The sequence below is a fragment of the Symphalangus syndactylus genome, chromosome 10, assembly GCF_028878055.3.
Source record: "Symphalangus syndactylus isolate Jambi chromosome 10, NHGRI_mSymSyn1-v2.1_pri, whole genome shotgun sequence".
NCBI classification, from domain to species: domain Eukaryota; kingdom Metazoa; phylum Chordata; class Mammalia; order Primates; family Hylobatidae; genus Symphalangus; species Symphalangus syndactylus.
The window spans coordinates 110,196,711-110,218,253 of NC_072432.2; the positions used below are offsets into that span (position 1 = coordinate 110,196,711).

At 39.9% G+C, this 21,543-nt stretch overlaps 1 protein-coding gene across 6 annotated transcripts in view; it reads left to right on the top strand.

The window, feature by feature from the left end:
- Positions 1–21,543, top strand: part of PLCL2 (phospholipase C like 2) — a 222,629-nt gene that overhangs the window by 38,795 nt on the left and 162,291 nt on the right. Inside the window, exon 1 of one of the 6 annotated variants that reach the window (XM_063611374.1) lies at positions 6,092–8,205. The exons of the other annotated variants lie outside the window; for them this stretch is intronic. The gene's annotated coding sequence lies outside the window, so the exon portion shown is untranslated. Of the gene's footprint in view, positions 1–6,091; positions 8,206–21,543 lie in introns of those variants that run through there. 6 annotated transcript variants of the gene reach the window in all.

The following is a 21,543-nucleotide window of genomic DNA, read 5'->3' on the forward strand; positions in this document are numbered from 1 at the left end:
ATGGGCAATACTTCATTCCTTTGCATACCATGTAGTTTTGTTGAAAACTGTAATTTTTAATATTATAATGTGGCAACTCTGGAAATGAGATTTCCCCCACTCCCCAGGGTTTGTTGCTGCTTATTGTAGTTGTTGTTTTTGATTTGGTTAGTGACATTTCTATACTAATTTTATAAAGTCTATATTCTTTGTCATATATGTCCATTGAAGCTTCTGTTCCATTAGCTTAGCAGTCAGTGATTGACAGAAATTTCCTTAAACACCTGGGACAAAATACCACAAACAACTCCTAGTCTTTGTACTTGGCTTCTGTGTATATGTTGAAACAGATTTTAATACTGAACCAGCAGTTTACAACTCTGCCTTAGCCTTCACTTCCTATTTGCACAGAGCCTGGAGGTCAGCCAGAGGTGAGAGTTTAGGGGTATCTCAGGTCTTTCCTGAGCATGCACTCGGCCCTAGCAAGTGAACCTTTTCTGCAACCTACAGTCACTCTCTGTTGGACTATACCAGTTAAAGGTCATTGGCAGAGAAAATGCGGAGTGATAGATTTCTCCTTTCACTCTATAAGGGCCACTGCCATGTTTCCAGCAGCAGCATGGAGGGTAGTTTGCCAGCATTGTTCAGTATAAGTCAGTGATTGCAAATAACCACGATATTCTTAAAGCAATGATTTTTACTAGGTATTAGAGTATACCTCTAGGTCAGGATTTTAGATTTTATTCAGCTTGATTCCATGTATATGGAATTTAAATCTACAGAATACAGGTATTTTTTTTTTTTGAGACGGAGTCTAGCTCTGTTACCCAGGCTGGAGTGCAGTGGCGCAATCTCGGCTCACTGCAACCTCTTCCTCACAGGTTCATGCCATTCTCCTGCCTCAGCCTCCCATGTAGCTGGGACTACAGGTGCCTGCCATCATGCCCCGCTAATTGTTTGTATTTTTAGTAGAGACGGGGTTTCACCATGTTAGCCAGGATGGTCTCAATCTCCTGACCTCGTGATCCGCCCACCTCGGCCTCCCAAAGTGCTGGGATTACAGGCGTGAGCCACCGTGCCCGGCCAGGGGTTTTTTTTAATGTAAAATGATTTAGGTCAGTATGGTTAACCAGCATGTACACTTAGAATTCCAAAATTCTGTTTGCACATATATTTATCTTAGCCAGTTCAAGTTACAAACATGAGCTCTATTGCTCATTTTCTTTATTGCTGCTATCTAATGTGATGTTTTTAATTTTTTGAGATGCAATTCTCATACCATACAATCTATTTTTTCAGGGCATACAATCCGTTAGTTTTATTGTATTTATAGTTATGCAACCATTACCACTATCTAATTGCAGAACATTTTCATGTCTCTTTTCATACCTTGCCCAATAACAGTTACTCCCAGTCCCTGGCAACCACTAAATTACTGTCTCTCTGAATTCGCCTTTCCTAAACATTTTATATAAATGGAATCATACATTATATAGCCTTTTCCAACTGGCTTCTTTCACTTAGCATAATATTTTAAAGGTTCATCCATGTTGCAGCATGTATCAGTACTTCATTCCTTTTTATGTCTGAATAATATTCCATTGTATGGATATGCCACAGTTTATCCATTCATCAGTTAAAGAACATGTGAGTTATTTCTACCTTTTGGCTATTATGGACTATGCTGCTATGATCATTAGTATACAAGTTTTTGTGTCGATGTATATTTTAATTTCTCTTTGGGTATATATCTAGAAGTAGAATTGATAGGTTCTATGATAACTCTAATTTTTTGAAAAACTGTGAGATTGTTTTCTAAAGCAGCCCAATCTGCTTTTAGGTGACAAGTTCAAGTTCACAAAGAAAAGGAGTGGGCCATATTGACTTATACTTCTATAAATGAAATGTTTCAGATGCTGACAATTTGCAAGGAGAATGTCTGCATGAAAACAGTTAAAATTATTTTTTTTGATCAGTTTCTCCAGGGCTTCTGAGTATTACTGCCATGCTCATCAGAATTAAGTCTTTTGCTGATTCTTCATGATAATTGACATTTCTATTTAATCAGCTTTAAGTTGCTCTCAAACAAACAAAAAAAGCCCATTATTCATAATCAAATGCTCCAGAATCAGACAGATGCAAGGGCTGCCTTTACTACTTCCTAGCAGTGTCACTTTGAGGAATAATGCCTTTTCTTGAAGAAAAACTTCATTTTCCTCCTCTGTAAAGTGGGATTAACAGTATCTACCTCTAGGTGTTCCTGTATTAGAATGAGGTCATGTATGCAAAGCAGTTGCCTGGCATTTCCTAAGTACTAAATAAATGTTAACTATTGTTATTATTATTAGTGTTATGTCATTATTTAAATGTAATTTTTTGAAAGATAAATAATGTCTTAAAATACTCTCTGAAACTACTTAGAGACAAAGCCTATTTTATGTAGTGATCAGATTTTTAATCTAGCAAACAAAATCATTTATAATCAAAAACTTTTTTTTTTTTTTTTTGAGACAGAGTCTCGCTCTGTCGCCCAGGCTGGAGTGCAGTGGCGCAATCTTGGCTCACTGCAGGCTCCGCCTCCCAGGTTCACGCCATTCTCCTGCTTCAGCCTCCCGAGTAACTGGGACTACAGGCACCCGCCACCACGCCTGGCTAATTTTTTGTATTTTTAGTAGAGACAGGGTTTCACTGTGTTAGCCAGGATGGTCTCGGTCTCCTGACCTTGTGATCCACCTGCCTCGGCCTCCCAAAATGCTGGGATTACAGATGTAAGCCACCGCGCCTGGCCACATTTTTTTTAAGGCGAAGGAAGAACGGGAAGTGGGTGGCTGAAAAAAATCAATTAAAAATATTTATTTGCTAGTTATTCATTTTGTCCTTGATATGTATTTAATGTAAAGCAATTTGTTTTTCTTTTCTTTCTTCCCTGAAGCAAATGTAATTTGAACACAGACTAATTTTTTTATAGCTAAAGTGAAATGTTAAACAAAATTGTCATCCCTTTTAGCACTACCTTTAAGTTATTCTTTAAGGAAGAACTGGGTAAACCCTTCACAGAATGTTTGCAAAACATCTGATTGCACAATATGGTGTAAACTGTCTCGTTTCTCTTTAATTTTTTAATAGTGACCAAAGTGAATTTTTTCCAGTGATTGCTCCATAATATTATGCTACAAATGTGTTGTAAATAAAAGATCGATAATAAAATACAAAAAAAATGAAATAATAGAAGACAAATATGAAAATAGGCAAGAATGGTTAGCAAACATTCTGATCAAACCTTTTTTGTTAGTTTAAAAGGAATGCGTCATTGCTTAGTCCTTGTTCTAAATGAGATGTCCCATTATCTGTATCTGGGGCATCAACAAGTTTTTATGGCTTGGTGGCATCAGAAGTTAGCTGGAAGGGACTTTAGTCGTAAAGGTTGGTTTAGCACAGGGTTTCTCAACCTGGGCACCACTGACAATTTTGCGTTGATAATTATTTGTTGTGGGGGCTGTTCTGTGCATTGTAGGATGTAGGCTCTACCCACTAGATGTTGGTAGTGCAGGGTTCCCCCTACCTGCCCTTTTTCCCCCACCCCCACCACACACAATGAGAACCACTGATCTGGGGTTTGCCAAAGTGTACACTCCATGGAGCACCACTCATGTTGGAGGGGCTGGGATACTCCAGGAAAATATTCTGTTGTCAAATAAGTTTGGGAAACCCTATTTAGACAACAACAAAAAATTGTCAGAGCTTTCAATGTGTTATCTAAAGTGAATTGCTAAGAGGCGAACATGCAGCATGTTTCAGCTTGACAGCAGCCCGTTTTTCAAAGGCAGCTTGCAGGGTGGAACATACTCCCATTCCTGTCCTCCAACTCTCATTTTCCAGGTGAGGAAATTGAGGTCTAGGGAGGTTGCATGACCAGCCAAAGGCTCTGCAATACCTAATTTCATAATTGCTGTGTGAGCATGTACTGCATGCTAGCTCCTATGTTAGGCACTGGGGAGGCAATGGTGATACACAGGATAGGCAGACAGATCCAGTAACTACAACACAATGTGGTTAGTGCTAGGAGGGAGGCCCTCCAAGAGGCTGAAAGAGCATCTCAGAATGGGCACTTCATTCGAATTGAGTAGATGAGCTGAGTCCATGTTGTACATGTTTTAGCTGAGGCATCTGTGGAGGTAGACCAGTTTGGGAGACCAGGCAGTAGACTGCCTACAGAGGCCGATTTTGCATTTCTGTGTGTAATAATTGAGGCAAGGGACTGTATGAGAGTCCTCCAGGGATGAGAAGCTGAGGGTAGAACCTTGGGGAAATTCATGTTTAAGGGTGCACCAAGGAAGAGCAGCCCCAGATAGAGACCAAGAAGGACATAGGAGAAAGTACAGAGCCAGGCAAAGGGTGCAGTCTGATGCTGCAGAGAGGAAGCCACAACCTGCAGGGTTGAGGGCCTGGGCTCTGGAGCTGAGCTAGTGTTTGAATCCTAACTGCCTAGCTTGCAGGTTGTGTGATATTTGTCACCTGTTGCATTACTTCGCAAAGGCTCAATTTATAAAAGCGTATAATTGTAAAGCCTACTTCATCTACTTGTTGTGAGAAGTATGGAGTACTGTGCTTGGCATATAAGAAATGCTTAGTAAATATTAGGTGATGCTATCCTTATTATTATCAAATGACATGAGGACTCAGAAACATTCATGAATTTGCTATCGTGGAGGTTGTGGGTGACCTTGGCAAAAATCCATTTCAGTGGAGGGACAGATGGTTTGAGAGTGAGTGGGAAGTGAAACAGTAGAGGCTGTGAGTTTAGAAATTTTCTCAAGGTTAGTTGTGAATGGGATTGGGCAGGGGGGTGGTGGTGATTGCTGCACAAGAGACTTGGAATTTGAGTGCTGGGTTAAAAGAGTGCCACAGGAGAGGCTTGAGAAGTTTAAATGCTGAGGGTAAGACACCAGGAGAGATGAAGATGGTGATGCTAAGCAAGGAGTGAGAGACGACTAGGAAAGCAAGGAGCTTGGGAGAGAGGGGAGGAGGGAATGGGGCTCAGGGAGGAGGAAAGAAACTGCTCTGCACTAGGACTTGTCTCAGAGCCTATAGAGGCTACCAGAGTTAAGATTCGTAAGTTCCTGAAAATGAGGGTTTAGTAGACCATTTTGACCTTCTCTCCATAATAACATATTTTTAAATACTGAAAGGCAAGAAAAGAGAAGTTTCCCGGAAAGACTTCTCGGAAGGCAGGCAGGAATCAGAGCTTCCTGGTGAAGTTATCAGACACTCTGGGAGTTGGCTTGGAATGCATACTCAACTCACTTTGCAATCATTCTTAACTTTTAGAGAAAGCCTCCCAAATCTAACTTTATTGAACAGCAGCCATTGGCTCTTTTCCTGATTTCTCTGTGCACAGATAGAACTTCCCAGCATCTCCTCCTTTTCTGCTGACCGTTGATGTGCTGTTTTTCTGACCAGGAATAGCAAACTTTCCTCTTTCCCCATCTCCTGTACTGGGCAGGAGGATTTCTCACCATCTCCAAATCTTGGAGGCCTGGGGAAGTTGAGTCCTTCTGAAACTTGAAGAGAGGAGAATGCTGTCTATATCCTGACATAGGAACTATTTGAGTATAAAGAAGGTGCTGCATGCATACATTCAAAGGAACTAGTGAATAGCTGGCATGCATTTTGATACTGTACTAATTGGTAGCCCTGAGGTCTTTGGGCTTTGTTTATAGACTTCTCCCAAGACCCTCCTAGTAAGGCCTGCATGTTACTTCTCACAGGCTCTCAGAGAGTCTTGGGAAGACAGAGGCCTCTCTTTTAGACGTGGAGAAGTATCGTGGGAGGTGAGTTGCCCAAGGACACACAAGACTCCTGTGACTTTCAAGTTAGAGTGGTATTGTGCAGCCAGAATTCGCCTGGTGTGGCTTCTGTCTCAGAACCTAGAACAGTGCTCTTCTGCAGTAAAGATTCCTAGTTTATTCCCTTTTCTCTTAGTATAAAAAATTTAATGTGGGTTAGAGTATGTTTTTTATTATTTCTCCATTTAACTTGAGAAAGCAACCTCATGGGTTCATATTTTTGTTTCCCTCGTTTTTTTTTTTTTTTTTTTTTTTTTTTTTGGAGACAGAGTCTCGCTCTGTCGCCCAGGCTGGAGTGCAGTGGCGCAATCTCGGCTCACTGCAAGCTCCGCCTCCCGGGTTCACGCCATTCTCCTGCCTCAGCCTCCGAGTAGCTGGGACTACAGGCGCCCGCCACCGCGCCCGGCTAATTTTTTGTATTTTTTTAGTAGAGACGGGGTTTCACCGTGGTCTCGATCTCCTGACCTCGTTGATCCGCCCGCCTCGGCCTCCCAAAGTGCTGGGATTACAAGCGTGAGCCACCGCGCCCGGCGTTTCCCTCGTTTTAAAGACAGGCGAGATTTCATGAGTAGATGAAAGAACAACCAAATTTGAGGGAGCGTTCCAAGTTCATAAATACTTGTGGCTGAGAGAAAACAATGGCCCTCCCTCAAATACTACGGGGAAGAACCAGCATTGGGAACAGCTGTGTTTGAAAGTCTCCTAATTGTTATTTATTCTCTCTGTAGATCTATAGTCCAACCAATGTATGAATAGGACCTTTGCTGATTATATCTCTGTTTTGATCAGAACTGCTATAAATAAAAGAGTTGTAGTGTACTGTTTTCTTAAACTCCTAGGGTTTTACCACAAATCAGAGTTGTTTCTCGTGATACCGCCTTCTTCAGCCTCTGTTCGTCTCTAAGAAATTGAACCTAGAGTAGTAAACAAGTGATACTTCTGTAAACTCCCTAAGGATGACTCCTCGGATCTGTGAACCCCATCATCCCTCCTAATCTCAAGTTGCTTATTTTCTTATGCTTTGTGGAGCTCTCCTACAAGCACCTGAACTCCAGCATGTCTCAAATGTTATTCATGATTTTCTCCTTGTCTGCTGCTCCTGCATGAGTTCCTATGTCCATTAATGGCATTCTTTATGACATGAGCAAGAAATCTTGGCACCATCTTTATCTCCCGTTTTGCTTACTCCCGTGTACATTTGACTACTCCATTTTCCAAGATGATATTGTAGGCATGTCAGTCTTCTATTTTTTCCTCTGTAAAGGCAGGTAGTAGGGTAGGATCCATATCTGTACCTCCAGTGCCTTCTGCTTGGAAGATAATGCTTCCTGCTGGCTAGTTCCCATTCTTCAGCCCAAATACTACATCCTTGGCAAGCCATTCCTCTCTGAACCTCCTTTCCAGGAAGATGCATTCACTTCTTCCTCTGGATTGCCATTTATTTTTTTTTTTTTAACTCTAATGCTCATGAAACTTTGTGGTAAATTTTTATTTGAAGGTCTGGCTCTTCTGCTACATTCTGAGATCTTTGAGAGTAGGAACCCAGATTGTACTTAGATCCATGTCTGGCACATATGTAAGCACAAAAGCTATTGACTATATTTAAGTGACATGAATTAGAAAAAGATGTATGAAATAGAAGAGGAACAATTAAATGCTTATTTGTATTTGATCTCATTTTAGTCTTTTTCTCTTCCCATTTCATTCTCTCCTCTCTCTTGGAAAAAAGCACGTAAATGTTCTGTTCCTATAAAAACAATTTAAATAGAGACTTTCTTTATCAGCAGACAGAATAACCTGGTTGCATTGTCAATGTTCTGTCTAAATGAAGTTTAACTAACAACTGTTGCCTTTAAGGGATAGAAAAGAAAACCTCACAAATATTATTTATAGAGAATAGGCATTGGTCTTGGAGTCTGAGGGTCCAGGTTCCAGTTCGGTTGCTGCCATTTATTAGTGAATAACCCCAGGCAAGTCTCTTTTTTTAAGGTTCAGTTTTCTCCCTTGCAGTGAGAATAATACCTCCCTGACAAGGTTATTTTAAGAACTTGATGAGGTATTAGATGTGAAAGCATCTTGTATAGTGTAAGACACTAAGTTCTGACACAGAATAAACTTATGATTGCATGTTTGTGTCCCCCCAAAATTCATACATTGAGATATAATCCCCAATGTGATGATTTGAGATAATTAGGTCATGAAGGAAGAGCCCTCATGAATGGGATTAGTGCCCTTATGAGAAGAGGCCAGAGAGCTAGCTCACTGTCTTTCTGCCATGTGAAGATATAAGGAAAAGGTGGCCATCTGCAGCTTGGAGAGGGCCCTCACCAGAATCCAACCATGCTGGCACCCTGATCTCACACTTCCAGCCTTCAGAACTGTGAGAAACAAATTTATGTTGTTTTAAGCTACCAGTCTATGGTAATTCGTTATGGCTGCCAGAATTAGGATAGCTCTTAATTTTTAGTTGAATCTGAATTTATATGTATTTCTTAGGCCTGGATTTGAAAACCATTCTGCTATGTGGTTTAGGTAGTATCAGCTGTTAGCATACGCATTGTCTCAAGGACTAACTTTTCAATATCTATCTTTATTTCAGGTAAGTAACATCCTTTGTTTGGTAATAACATGCATTTTATTTCACCTGATGTTTTCCTAAGACAATTAGATTGAATTTTTTTCTTCTCACTTAAGCATTTTGGAGTACCATTAGTCCTCTTCCAGGTTTCAGATACTATTGAATTCAGGGTGTACTTTTTAAAATCTTGGTAATTAAATTTAGCAGTTTTGTTTGGAGGTATTTATTTTCATCTTGGTAATAAGACAAGAAGTAAGATGTTTCATAATTATCATATTTTGTTTGGGATTTCTGCTGAATTTTCTCTCTCCATTGCAGTTCTCTTTTGGGAGAGGGCCTTCTCTCTACAGCCATATGCTGGTAGATAATGCATGGTAGCTGGTCGGTGCTAGAAAATACGGGAGATCCAGAGCATATTACTCCCTTGAACGTATCTTTTAGCTGCAGGGAAAACAAATCTAAGGCATGAATTACAACTTAGTTGTAGATGGACTCTGTAGCCCAGTACTGATTAAGAAGAAACAGCCCCACTCTGTCCTGCCATGTGGCTGTTCCAAGTCAAAGGAAAAGAAGTCTGTTGGAGAAGATTTTCTTTCTTTTTTCCTTCTTCTTCTTTTCTTTAGTTCATCCATTCATTTATTTTCTAATATTATGGGACACAAAAGCAGAATTTGTAGTTAGTACTCTTGGCTGTAGAAATTCGTAGTTTTGCTTTTCCTTTAAGGCTGATTCCAGTACCACTTTGTGAGAAGAAACTGTCATAGTTTCACATTGCGTCTAAGAAAATGAAACGTACCTAAGTATTATTGGACAGCAGGAGTATTTTACAGTGGTTGCTGCTCAGGAAATTTGAGTGAAGGACTGCAAACGAGGAGCAAAACAGACCCGAGAGAGAAGGCAGCAGTGCTCCCCTGTGACATGCTCCATCACCGGTCAGGGAAGACACCGCTGCCACCTCTCCACAGCCTCGTTCAAGAGCGCTGGAAATTGTAAGGTGTTTGTTTTGTTTCATTTTGGGAGTGGTGGAAGATTAGCCTTTGTGCTTCTCCTCTGAAGAGTTTTGTCTAAAACACTTACGACTACTTAGTTAAACAAAAATCCAGAGTAAGCTATCATTGAAATATGAAATATACTAACAAAGCCAAACAGTAAAAGATTATACAGGGAAAGGCCTTTCTCCCCATTTTGACTTCAGCCACTCAGTTTCTCTTCCCACAAGTGTGTCCTTCCAGAGGTATTTGACTTATGAACCAGCACATATATTCATGTGCCTGCTTTTTCATACACTGTAGCAGCATATTAGAATATTGTTCAGCATTTTTCTTTCTTTTTTTTAACCTTACGCTATTTCCTGATGTTTTCCAAGTAAATATTTTATTTTTTTCTTATGGTTGTGCAGTAATCCATTGTATAGGTGTGTAATTTATTTAGCCAGTTTCTTGAGGACTGTTTAGGTGTGGTGGCTCATGCCTGTAATCCCAGCTCTCTGGGAGGCCGAGGGGGACAGATCACCTGAAGTCAGGAGTTCGAGACCAGCTTGGCCAACATGGTGAAACCTGTCTCTTCTAAAAATACAAAAATTAGCCGGACATGATGGTGGGTGCCTGTAATCCCAGCTACTCAGGAGGCTGAGGCAGGAGAATTGCTTGAACCCAGGAGGCGGAGGTTGCAGTGAGCCGAGATTGCACCACTGCACTCCAGCTTGAACGACAGAGTGAGACTGTCTCAAAAACAAACGAACAAAAAAGGCTTGGTGTATGAATAAGGAAAGGAGCCCTAGATATTGGGCATGCAGAGGCTTTTGTGTTCTCTGAAAAGGTCATGCAATGATAGAAGTGACCTGAGACACCTGTAAACTAATGACCCACAGTTAAATCCGCGTAATGTGGCCAGTGCTGTGGTTTTGGGTAAGTGCAGGATGTTGTGGACAGTGGGTGCCTAAGAGCTACACTTCACTCAAGTGCTGGAGAAGCAGGAGAGGTTGACCCTGAGGAAGTTCCTGCTAAGCTGAGCCCTGGAGAATGTAAGGAGCATAGGTTAGGAAAGGGTAGGATAGTGTGAGGAACTGTGTTCTAGGAGAGGGAACAGCAGCATGCCCAGAGATCATCATGGCCCGTTTGAGCTTCAGAAGTGTGTCTGTTGGCGGTCCAGAGAGGAGACTGGCAAGGTAATCAGGCATTGGAATCACCATAGCTCTCCACCAGTGTCAAGGAGGTTGGACGTAAGGCTATGGGAGGCCAGCGAAGACCTTTATCAGGAGTGGGAGGTTATTTGATTTGTGTTTAAAAATCTCATTCTGCCTGCCAGGTGGAGAGTGAACCGGAAAGGGGTGGGATGCTATGTAGGAAGCTATTGCAGTAATCCAAGTGAAAGGTGATGGTGGCCTGACCTAGGAAATGGCAGTGCAAGTAGGAAGAAGTAGACATATAAGAGCTCTTCAGACAGTGGAATCAACAGGAGTTAGCAATTTTGAGACGTGGGCATGGAGGCAGAGACCCTCAGCCCTCTGGTTGTTCACTTTTAACAAAAAGATTATGTGCAATGCATTTAACATATTATTCTTGCATCTTTATGAAACCATCCTCATTATTTCTTTTAGACAAATCCTGGAAGTAGACTTGCTGAGTCAAAGGAAAGATCTTGAAATATTTCAATAATGTAGTCAAATTGCCGCCAGAAAGACTAATACACCAATTGTCCATTACCAATTAGGGCACTAGCTTCAGCCTCACTGAACATTTATCGCTTTGAATTGACACCAATCTGATAGGCAGAGAATACATACCTTTTCTTTATTTTAATTTGTATTTCTGTGAGTACTGGCAAAGTTGAAGTTTTTTTCATGCTTATTAACTAATTATATTTCCACAAATTACATATTCATATTTTTGCTTATTTTCCTCCTGAGCTGTTTATCTTTGTCTTTTTTATTTCTAAGAGCTCTACTACTATTTAGTTGCTTAACCCTTTGTCTTTTCTATTTGTTGCAGGATTTCTCTCATTTATTTATGCTTTTGTTTATGTTTTGTTGATCAGAAAGATTTTTTAAATGTAATAAAATATTTTGTTCATGCTTTATGCCTGTAGTTCAGTGTGAAGAAAATTCTTCCTCAACCCCAGGTTGAGGTATAAATATTGGGATTTTTATAAATATTCATATATTTATTTTCATTTTTTACCTTCGGGTCTTTAATTCATCAGGAATTTTCAGATATGTGTTGTAGGAATCTATCTCTTTTTGATCCGAATAATAATTTTTTTTTTTGAACCAAAAATCGGGACAACCTAGTCTATGTAACAAATAATTTTTATGCATTTGTGTGGCAGAAGCAGTCTTAGAGAGTAATAATATTGGAATTTCTGGGACATTTGATGTTATATATGTTGATAGATTATAGAGGGATAAGATTTAAGGACTAATACTTATACCTGGGCAACATCAGGGAACCTGTGCCATTGTTAAAAAATAAAAAAAGAAAGAATGGCTCCCAACACCCATTCAGAATAGAATGTTTGAAATCCAGAGCGCATGAGAAAGTTCAGGATCCAGATTGTAAAATATTGCCAATGGTTTATGTAGTGCAACCTGCATTTCACTGATAGCTCATGTTATCCTTCCTATATGAAACACTAGTTAACATCAAAATGACTTTTCAGGTCCGTGGTGGCTCTAATCTTTGTATGTTGGTAGGTTCCTTTCTATGCAGAACATCCAAAGACAAGCCATTCTCTTGAGGCCATCAGAACAAGACCAAAGGTTGTAGGGCCTTGACCACAGTACTAAAGCAAAGCCTCTAAATGACTTAAGGAATCTTAGGAAATAAAATGCCACAGTCCTGGACATTTATCATTTGGCAGCAAGCTAAACATTTCCGAAAACTTTTAGAAGTAACTTAGGTACCTAATGGAAATTTTTTGTTTTCAAATTCTGGAATTGCCTAAATTGTTTAGGAGAAATTTAGCTGGAGTCTGGCGATAGGACTGTTTATATGTGTTTGGCTCAGAGTGGCTGTGTTGTCCACATTAGCATGACCATGGGCTCCTTATCGAAGCCCTGGTTCCCAGTAATTGCTGTTTGCAAGAGTGAGGTGGAGTTTGGTGGCTTTCAGGCCACCCAGAGTGCCATGTGTATCTGTTTGATAAACTCTGTGGTTTGTCTGTTCTCTGTGTTTTTTGCCAGATTGTTTAAAAAAAAAGAAAGAAAGAAAAAGCAAACAAGCAGGCATCATATGTTAAAAGTTTATCTTTTTACATGAATTTTTGGAAAATCTAAGTGTAATTTTATTCCTGAAAGAAAAAAAGTTGTTTCCCTGGGGAGATAATTTTGGGGTGCATAGATATTTTTAAGGCTGTAGATATTAACTATGAAAATGAATATATACTTTGTCAATACTTTTTTCATCAGGCTAAGCCATATTTTTTCAAAAAAGCGAGGCTGGAATCAACTACTCTTGGCATATCAGAGATCAGGAAAAAATGGATATTGGAAGCCGTTCTTTTTTTTCTTCATAACAGCACAGGCTTTCTGATGTTGTCCAGGTGTACGTATTAACCCTTCAATCTTATCTTTATAGTCCAGGATTTTTCGGCCTCAGTACTACGAACATTTTGAGCTGGATAATTTTTGGCGGGGTGAGTGGGGGCTGTCGTTTGTGTTATAGGATGTTTAGCAATATCCGTGGTTTCTACCCACTAGCTGATCTCTACCCACTAAATGCCAGTAACACCCCCATCAGCCATGACAATAAAAAAGTGTCCCCAGCATTGCCAAATGTCCCCTCAGGAGCAGATTATCCCTGGTTGAGAACCACTGGCATAGCCAGTGCAGAGGAAGCAGGATTGGTCAGATCGGAGTTTGTATTTGACTTCTATATGGTCTATTTTCAAGTAATTTGTCTTCAGAGCAAGAATAGGCTACCGGGAGGAACCCTGTAACTAAACTTCATGAAAATATAATTAAATTTCATAGCATTCCAAGGCACTAACTAAATTTGTTATATTGAAATGAAATCAGTGAACTGAGACCTGAGGACAGGTTGAGAACCTGGGAGGTTATTTTCTAGAAAGACTGATCTCAGTTGATTTCAAGCAAAGGGCAGGAATCATGGTATTTCTATGGTGAGTCAGTTATGGTTGTTAAATTTAGTTATTTGCTGTGCTAATAGCACAAATCAAAGAACAGGAAACTTCCTTCCTAAAATATCCGCCTGCCTTTCTAGGTTGTGCTGGCCGCATAAGATTTGCTGTTGCGGCTTTCTATGGATGCTTGACCAATTCAGATGAAACACCCACCTGCTGTGGAAAATCTGGAAAATCAGCCAAAGTTTGTTTCAAAAACCTTACTTGACTACATATTTTAATGACTCCAAGTTATATACTTGACTAGAAATTAGTGGTGTGTGTTTTCCTCGCATATGGTGAATTTCCCCCTCCCTGTTGCCGATTTTAAAAAGATGTTTCTTTTTTATGAACACTGAGAGTACAAATCAAACAAAAGCCAAAGGAGCCACATCACTTACTCAGTCTCTAGCAGCAAATGTTGTACTTGCATTAATTTTGGATAACAGGTTACAGTTTTAAATTGGATTTTTTGGTAATGCAACAGAAATTACTTTATGAAAAGTTGGTTTGAAAGGTGGCAATTTATGCGTAATTTGATGTTCCATATTAAAATATACATGTCTTACATAGTTTTTAGTTCTGCTTTCAAGCATAACTACCTATATAGTGCAATTGTGTTAAATCATTGTTACATGTATTTTTACTAATTACTGAACTGGAGTGAATTATAAATCTCTGCCAAAAACATTGCCTTGCTTATACTGGGCAAGCAGTTAATCATGTTTAGATCTGTTCTTTAAAATTTTTGATGATTTTATAAAGCTTTTGGATAATTAAATTAAGATGAACTACTTCCACACTGTATAAATACCTTGTAATGCAGTTTTAAAGGGCTATAAAATAATAATTAAAACTTAGAATTACCAGCTTCCAATGATCATTTCAATAATCATTGCTGACAGAGGAAGAAGAGGTATTATAGAAAACAAGAAAGAGTTTGGAAAGAAATACAAGAAGCCTCAGCCATCCTCATTTTCTTTCGGTCCAGCCTTACCACGTTGTATCTGCAGTGGGAGTTGACTGGATGGTAGAAGGGGAAAGCCATAGGCTAAGGGAAGACAGTACACTTATGGAAGATTGTGTATTAACCATTTTCTTTCCCTAACAGATTTTGATTGTCCCTTATTTAAATACATTTCTATGTGAAACCAGGAAATAGTTATCTTTTTTTGTTGCATGTATAGTGCAAAGGTAGCTTGAGAAGCGGTATGATAGGATGGACACCAGGATGCCATAGCTGGAAGCCTTCTTGGAAATTCGGGGAGCACAAAATGTCTTTTGAGCTTCTTTTCCCTGTACCTTTTCTCCTTTTGTTTATGCCCCACCCAGGCATGAGTTCTTTAAATCAAGGATTTCTATTCAGTTTACTGTTTTCATATTTGTACCTGAAACAGAGATGGCTAACACTGTTACTCCAAAACTAGAGCAAAAGAATTCAGAAATATGAAGAAAATTTATATAAGTGTTTGAGGGAGGATATTAGTTTCGTTTCTGACTTTTATTCAACTTTAAAAACTTAACAGCTAGCTGTATAGTTTCCTTGAATCATCTGCATCTGACCTTGTCTTCACCTAAATATAGAGATTCTTAGAAATATTATTGTGAATCCATGCTGTATGTTTTGGCTTCCTGAAAATCAACTAAGGCCCATACATGCTGTGCAGATGTTGAAAGTACAATTCTCCCTGTAGATAGCGAAGGGTAAGCGGGTAATCGCACACTCTTTCTTGTCATATTTTCTTTTAGGGTGAGAGTCTAGTAGCCGTTGGAATTTGGACTAGTAGTCCAAACTACTAGTGTTTAGTCTTCTAGAGTTTAATAGGTCGATTGATATAGAAACAAATATAAATCTTTAGTCTGTGCATTATTATCTTTAAATGCTTATTTTAGAAAAATCTGTTGGTTGAGTTTATTGGGACATGGAACTATGAAAGTCATGGGTATGAGCTCTGCTACTAGCACTTAGCTTTGCCAGATTGTATGATTATATAGACTGCCTTGAAAGAGGTGGTCTTCAAGGGAGCAGGTTTAAAGGGAGAATCTTTCATTCCGCAGTTATTTGTGAATGTTGTGCTGGACAGACACCTGTAGACAAAGCAGACCACAGACACATAAATAAATGTGAAAACTATCAGATATGTGCATGCAGAGTATTAAAATTGGGTGAAACAATAAAAAAGTAGTTATTTCTAGAATAAAATCTATAAAGATGGATTAAGCCTCAGTGGAACAAAAATGAGGATAGAGTTGTAGAGCCTCTGAATATACAAAAATCCGGGTCTCATTCTGTTTACACTGCCCAAAATATTGGGGACAGCTTTTATTGGGGAGATCCTTTTCATTATTTCCACTCCATGTTTTCTTGTGAAGTAACATATTTAGAAAACTTCAGAAAAACGTTTGTTTCTAGGACAGCATAGAAGAGGAAGAAACAGTCTATTTTCCTTCCGGGCGTTGGGGGAACAGAGGGAAGACCCAGGCACATGAGTGGTGGGTGGTACCTGAGGGCTTAGGGTCTTAAGAAGAAGAGTCATACTATTTAAAAAAATCCATATTTGAGACAGTGGCATTCAAAGCCCTAAATGAGTGGGGTTTGGAGGAGACCATGAAAAGTAAGAAAAGGACACATGAAATGACAGGAAGCCATGAGATGTCTGGATTACCATCTTGTGTGAAGTTCCTAGGCAGCACCCTCCCTCGTCCAGATGTCCCTCCCGGCGGGCCAGCACCTCCATTGAGTTCTGACTCCTGCCCTTCCCCATTGTCCTTCCTGCCTCTTCTTGAAAAAACTTTCACTAGAATGACTTTCCTTGCAGCCTCTGAACCTGTTCACTTCTCACATCTGAAACCAGCCCTTTCTTCCTCTGTTTAGTTTCCCTCTTGTCCTTTTTCATCAAAAAAAGTTCAACTCTCTCTCTCCTTACTATCTCTTTTCCTGTGTTCCTACAACTGTGTAATCTTGCATTTGCTTTTGCAAAGGCCACAACTAAGTTCCATGTTGTAAACTGAGTTATTTTAAATAGACCTTGCAACAGTAGGTACTGGGGGCTAGTGGGTGGAAGAGGGGTGTGGGTTGAAAAACTACCTATCGGATACTGTGCTCACTACCTGGGTGACAGGATCAATCGTGCACCAGACCTCAGCAACGTGCAATTTACTCATGTCACAAAATGTACTCCCTAAACCTAAAATAAAAGTTGGAAAAATTAAAATAAAATAAAATATTATAAGTCTTGGCGTCAGATAGGATAGAGGTTTGAATCTTGGCTCTGCTACAAACTGAGTGATATCAGGCAAGTTATTTGACCTGTCTAAACCTCATAAGATATGATAATAGCTTCTTTTATTATAAAGATCAAATGTGATGAATATGTGATATATCATAAATTGTCCAATGCACTTAGTGTGGTGCCAGCCCACAGGAAGTGCTTCATGAGGGGTGGCTGCTGCTCCTACTTCTACTAAACAGTGCTGTTGCAGTTACTACTACCGGACCTGCTGCTGCTTTTAATTTTGTAGGCCAGCAGTCCTCTTTATGCTATGAGCCCTTGGCTTCCACCTCTGTACTCTGTAGGCTTGCTTATTCTAACCCTGCCTGCAGCTTTCCTCTCCTTCTGACCTCTTTGGCCTTTTCCTACTACTAAGAGAAGGGGGCTCCCGTGGATTCAGTCCATGGCTCCCTGTTCTCACCACTTTGCCGTCCATACTCACAGCCCTAACTCCCTGCTGTATGCTCATGACTGTCACGTTTATCTCTATTGCCTGCTGACATCATTACTGGGATATCTCATGTCTCCTTCACTCATCACAAGTTAAAAACCCCCATCACCTCTCAATTCCACTGTTGCATTAGCCTCTTGACCATTCCTTTTTCTTCCATTTTTGGCCCTTTTTAAACTAAGTTGCCCCATAGCCAGAGTGATTTCTGGAAAACGCCAATCAGATGATTCTCTTTTAAAAACCCTTCAGCCAAGCACCCCACTCCAGCCCCAGCCTCAGCAGCACCAGCTACAGAGTCTCTCCATGACAGTCACGACACCCCTGTCTACTTAGCACCCCATGTATCGCCTGTCACAGTATGTGCTGTGAAAATATCCATGCCAGTAAGACAACTGAGTATACTGCATGCTTTTTGCCTCAAAGCCTCATGATGTTGGCTCTGCCTGGAATATCTTTCCTCCTCTCTGCTTAGCTCACTTTGATTCTTCTCAGCACAAACTTCATCTTCATAATCTTGGCTGGGCTGAGGGCCCCTCCTCTGTTCTCCCACAGCACCGCAACTATCTCTGAGCCTGTAATTGTGACCCATTTTTTTAAGTTAAATAAAACCGAACAGTATAGACTAGAAGAGAAAATGCTGTTTTGTATGTTTGTCTGTACTTGTATATAGGTGTGGTATAAGTTTTTTTCAAGGTCACAGTAAAAAAAAAAAAAAGGCTTGGAAAACAGATTTGTGATGCTATACTGAGATTATCTGTTCATGTTACTCCATGAATTGTAAACTCCTTAAGAACCAGGACCATTCTTATCTTTTTAGCCCTAGTGTTAAGCAAAGCTTTAGTCAGTAAAAACTTGTTAAATGGAATCTGCTAATTCTTGAAAAAGCAAAGGTGAGGAGAAACCGTGAAGTATGTGAATTCCTAGGATGAAATAAATGATTTGTGAAAAGTTACTTCTCTGAGTCTAAGTGAGTTAATAACTGTGGGCCCCTAGACTGAGCCTCCTTGTCCAGTGGACCAATAGAACCCTATATAGGAAATCTGGAGTGAGAATCTGCTGAGGAGAGTGCCTTGTTCTCTTTTGTCAAATGTGTACGTGCAGATTCTGCAATTACATAGGCGAAAGTGAGCTCTTTTTTATTTGTTTAGGGAAACCAAGCTCTTACCACATTAGGCTATGTGAATGGTGAAGGAAGGAAAGAGTGGCAGGTGAAAGGTTTCCTATCAACTTCCCCTTACCTTTTCCTGCTGGCAGGCTAGAAAACAAGCCCTGAAAGAGAAGGAGTGCGTCCTTCCCTCCCAGGTGCTCACTGATGCATTTTCAGCACCGAAGCACATGGCAGGAGATGCAGGATGCTCCTTTAAGGGGTCACCACATTTCTTCTGTCCTAGCAGGGAGCCAGACATGACTCTATCATGCTTGCCACTTTTCCATTCTTCTCATTGTCCTACTCTTTTTCAAATTTTTATTTGTTCTTAATACTTTTATTGCTTTCTCTCATGTTTTCACTGCTACTATGCCTTTTTCTTCCTCATTTCATCCCATTCCTCCCTTCCACCTCCTTAAAAGCAAAGGATAAAAGAAACAACTGTAAACAACACTTGTAAAAGAGAAATTAGTTATCAAATGACTTCCACTTAATTTGGGGACCTCCACTTAATACAGGGAAACAAGTTTTAGTGTCATAGACCACGTATCTAAAAATGATAGTGTTCCTTAAGGGAGCATGCCTAATTTATCTTTATCCCTGTAGGCATAGCATGGTGCTGTGCATAGAAAAATGAGCTAAATAATTGTTTGTTGTCCAGCTAGATTGAATTAATAAAGATTAAGTGTGATGCTACAACTACATTCTGTTTTACTTGCCCTGAAGCAGTTTCCTTGCTCTCCCTTTCATGTCCTTATCTGCCTCCTTCTTTTAAACATTATTATGAGTGCTTTATTTTATACTCCTGACACATTGACATAAATGACAGTCTTGACAGATTTGATATTATTAAAAACACTACTGAATAATATACGTGTGCTTCTTAAAGTCAGACACTTCATTTGTGAAAAGTTGATTCTCTGAGTCTAAATGAGTTATTAACTGTGAGAACAATTATCCTCTGCACAAACTCTAAAACCCTTCCATTGACAAATGGCCTCCCGAGTGTTGCTTTAGGTATAGTCAAAGCCACCTAACAGGAATTACCCCAAGAAGACTTGAGTGCCAGCCTATCCTGAGAGCCCCAAGCTGGGAGGAGTTTGAGCAGCAAATTATAAGGGAAATAGTTTTCAAAGAACTTTCTCTATTGGCAATAGCATTATTATTTTTCAGATTTTACAAACAATGCATATTGACTATAAAAATCAGACTGCAGAAAGGCTTATAAAAGAAAGTGAAAATTACCTACTTTGTTATGGTCTGTCCTTTTTAGTCTAGAGTCATCTCTGTTTTTGCACATATACATAACATATGTGTTTTTAGAAGATTGTTCCGAAATGTTATTATCTGCTTAAAAAATACAACACAGATATCCATCCATGTAATCAGTGTAGCTCTGTATCATTGTTTTAAGGGTTGTATGGTGTTTTATTCTAAGGTTATTCCATAATTTTTACACTATGTTTAGGTTGTTTCTATTTTTTTAGCATTATAAAATAATTTTCTAATTAAGGTCTCTTCTAGGCAGCTTGATTCACCCTTTGGATCCTTACGTTCTGTGAAAGGTGGAGTTGAGCTTGATGATCTCTTGGGTATTATGTCTAAGGTCACCTTTTATTACATACGGTTTCATGCCTTCAGCTCATAGCTTTCCCTGGTAGAAGTGGAATAGGCAATGGTTAAGGGCATGACTGTTGTAATCACAGTGCTTGGATCCAAATTCTCTTTATTGCACTTACTAGCTATGTGACCTTGGGAAAATTGTATAACCTTGTTGAGCCTCAGCTTCCTGATCTGTATATGGAGATGATAATACTAACATTTTAATGATGTTGTAAGGATTCAATGAAGTGTAATGCACATAAAGTGCTTAGCATGGTGCCTTACATACATACCAAACACTCAATACAGGTTAGTCAATCTTTTTATTATTAGGATTTCCACTTCTAACTTGCCAGAAGCCTACCCATTTTTCAGTGGGGAGCCAGATGACTCTCCATCTTTCCAGGTGGTCAGGCCAAGAACATTGGAGTCATCGTTGACACCTGTTAATAGGCTGAACTGTGCCCCCTCAAAATTCATCTGTTGAAGTTTTAACCCTTAGTGCCTCAGACTGTAACTGTACTTAGAGATAGGACCTTTAAAGAGGTAATTAACATTAAGTGAGGTCATTGGGGTGGGCTCTAATCTAATATGTGTCCTCATAAGGGAGATTAGCACAGGCACACAGAGATAAACAGACCATGTGAAGACACAGAGAGGAGATGGCCATTGGCAAGCCAAGGAGAGAGGCCTGGGAAGAAACCTGGAGCACCTTAATCTTGGACTTGCAGCACCAGAACTGTAAGAAAATAAAGTCATGTTTTTATTTTTTGAGTACTTTAGTTACTAAAAATGTATTGTATTCCGGGTTTTTGTTTTTGTTTTTGTTTTTTGAGACGGAGTCTTGCTCTGTTGCTCAGGCTGGAGTGCAGTGGCGTGATCTTGGGTCACTGGAACCTCCACCTCCTGGGTTCAAGCAATTCTCCTATCTCAGCCTCCCGAGTAGCTGAGATTACAGTTGCCTGCCACCACACCCGGCTAATTTTTGTACTTTTAGTAGAGATGGGGTTTCACCATGTTGGCCAGGCTGGTCTCGAACTCCTGACCTCAGACTATCCACCCACCTGGGCCTCCCAAAGTGCTGGGATTACAGGTGTGAGCTACCGTGCCCAGCCTATTCCGGACTGTTTTAAAGCACGCATTGCTGTGTGCTTCCCAGTTCCCTCTGCCTGGAACACTCTTCCTGCAGATAGCTGTGGTGCTCAACCTCACCTATTTCAGGTCTTTACTCAAAAATCATCTTCTCAGCAAGGCTTTACCTTATCACCTGTTTAAAATTACAGACACAAACACACACACACACACACACACACACACACACACAGACACAGCACTTGTCTTCTCTTTCTTGCTTTTCTCCATAGTATTTATATTATATGTCTTACATGCCATGTATTTTACTTGTATTTTTAAATATTGTGTTGGTTTTTTATATAAGTGCCTTGAAGGGTGAAGTTTTTTTCTGCTTTGTTCCTTGTATATCCACAGCACCTAGAACATTGCCTGGCACATGTTCAGCACTCCATAAACATGTTTGGAATGAATGGACG